This window comes from Solanum verrucosum, unplaced genomic scaffold (genome assembly GCF_900185275.1).
Source record: "Solanum verrucosum unplaced genomic scaffold, falcon-dt-bn FXZP01000239.1, whole genome shotgun sequence".
Lineage (NCBI taxonomy): Eukaryota > Viridiplantae > Streptophyta > Magnoliopsida > Solanales > Solanaceae > Solanum > Solanum verrucosum.
The window spans coordinates 2,528,502-2,531,058 of NW_026020009.1; positions in this window are offsets into that span (position 1 = coordinate 2,528,502).

Here is a 2,557-nt window from a genome sequence, read left to right on the forward strand (position 1 = left end):
CATCATCCTATCAATGGATCAACATCATCCTGCTAATGGATCAACGTCATCCTACCAATGGATCATCAACGAAGCATCATCATCCTATCAATGGAGTATCAACACCATCCCACCGATGGGTCATCAAACATTATCCTATCAATGGAGAATCGACATCATCATCATATCATGTAGCAGAATTATCCTACCAGTGGATCATCATCATTTTATCAATGAAGCTTCGTCATCAACATCATATCAAGCCATCATCTACTCCGTCAAAATCGATGGAGGCTGACGTCACAACATTTATAAAAAAGAACATTTGCTGAATACGGAAAACATATCACTTCTCTTTTTAAATTATAGTTTCTGTTAACAAGTTTATTTCATTTCTTGTCGAGAACATCCAAGAGGATGAATTCTCAAATCAAACCACAGGTGTAGACGACATCAGAAAAGATGAAGCACAATGTGGAACTTTTCCTTAACACAAGCTAAGGAGCAAATATTCATCGAGCCATCCACCTCGTTACTGTTGGATAATCATCGACCCATCCACTCCTTACAGTTGGATAATCATTGAGCCATCTAGCTCGTTGCAGAGATCATCGGAGTTTGCCATGCAGAAAACAAGCAATGACATCTCCAGATCCTCAGCAAATCATGAGTTGTAATGGACATATTGTGTTTGAAAGCGGTATCTATTATCTTTTAATCTCTAAACTTCTTTATTTTCTCATCTAGTTGAAAGAAATATTTTTGTTTATCCATTAAGATATACTCATTTGTTATATGAATGATCTTTGTGTTTTTACTCAAGCTGCTAGCTAAAGCGGCACTATGTTTACTAATTATTTACTCTGAGCGTGCAGACATATACTGAAATACTTATATGACATATTTCAAAGTGAGAATGATTTCAAAACACTAAGACAATGGCACATCCGCAGAAATGTGCAAGAACATAACCAAAAAGTGTCGTAAGATATGTTACCACTTTTTTCAATTACAGTTTCTACTAACATGTTTATTTCAGTCTTTGTCCAGAGCATCCAAGAAGATGAATTCTCAAACCATAGGTGCGGACGCTATCAACAAGGATGCAACACAACGTGGAACTTTTTCTTAGCAGCGAACTGGGACATAGTCCTAAGAGGAGTATCAAACTCTTAGGACGCGAGCTGAGGAGCGACTTCCACCACAATCAAACCACACCCCTATCAGAAGGCATGTGGGTTTTTCTTTAGGTTTATAGGTTTTGGTTTCGTATCTAGAAAATTTTGATTTTTCACCGGGAGCAACTTTCTAATCTGAGTGACAATACACCAAGAGCTTTGGAAATTATGTCTGTGTTCTTACTAATAGATGTGAAGAGCTCCACATTCATGGTTAAGAGGTTGCAAGCCTCTTTTTCATACTCGATCTACTTGTCACTCCTCCAGAACCAAATGTTATCTTGCATAATAGATTTCCTTTTCACCGATCGAGTCGAACTACGAACAGTTTGATTCCTAAGGTCTAAGGATATGTAGGCGGGCTCAATGTTGAAAACTCGAATGTATCCCAACATCCTCTCTCAAATCTTATTCTCAAGCATTCCAGTCTCTTCATAAATCGATATCGGGATAGTTTTTGAATTCTTTCATAATCGTGCGTCAAATAAAGCGTATTGAATTACAAGTGGCCTGAATTCTCATATAGCCTGAGATATGTAGGAAATCCCATACTGGGGTTCGGCCATAATTCCTGAAGTTCGTACCAAAATCCCTTTCCTAAGGATGAAGATGTGGTCGGTCAAAATTGGATTCGTCAATTTCATTTGCCTCGAATTGCTTTCATCAATCCAAGTCAAACGAGGGACAATTGTTGACACCCAATTTTGGACCTCCACAATATAAATTAATCATCGAGCTTCTTAAATTCCAAACAATTTGAAATAATTGATTTTATAAAATTTTAAATATTTTTCAAGTCATTTTAAGTAATTTTGTCATTTTTATAATTCTTAAAAATTTAAAAATAAGTTATATATTCTATATAATTTGTATATATTTATTATGTTAATATTTAAAAATTGTCTCAAAAAGATTTTAGTTGTACTTAAATATTTGATTGATTAGTTTAGCTAATTTATAGTTTATATTTTTGAGTTAATTAGTTTACAATTAAACTAATTATTTTATTTTGTTAAGATTAAGAAGTTTGTAAATTAATTTTATTAATTCTTAGCTAAGTTTGGCAATTTTTTTAAAAATTTTAAGTTGAATACAATTTAGATTCATATGGTCAAACCTTAATTCAATTCCCAACCACAATTTTGTTTTATCCAAAACCCACTTCTTAGACCAAGTGTTGGACCTTTTCTTTTCAATTTCAACCGACTCAATTCCTTTACTTATTTGCCAGCAACTCAATTCTTTTCTCAGCGTACGAGCCCAATACAAATTCCCAATCCAACTAATTACCATGTGATATACCGCGAGTTTACGGTATTTCTAATACATTTCACTTACATGTTGTGTGTGTCTAGGACCATTTTATATTGATTTTTATGTGTTTTTATCATGTTTTGTAG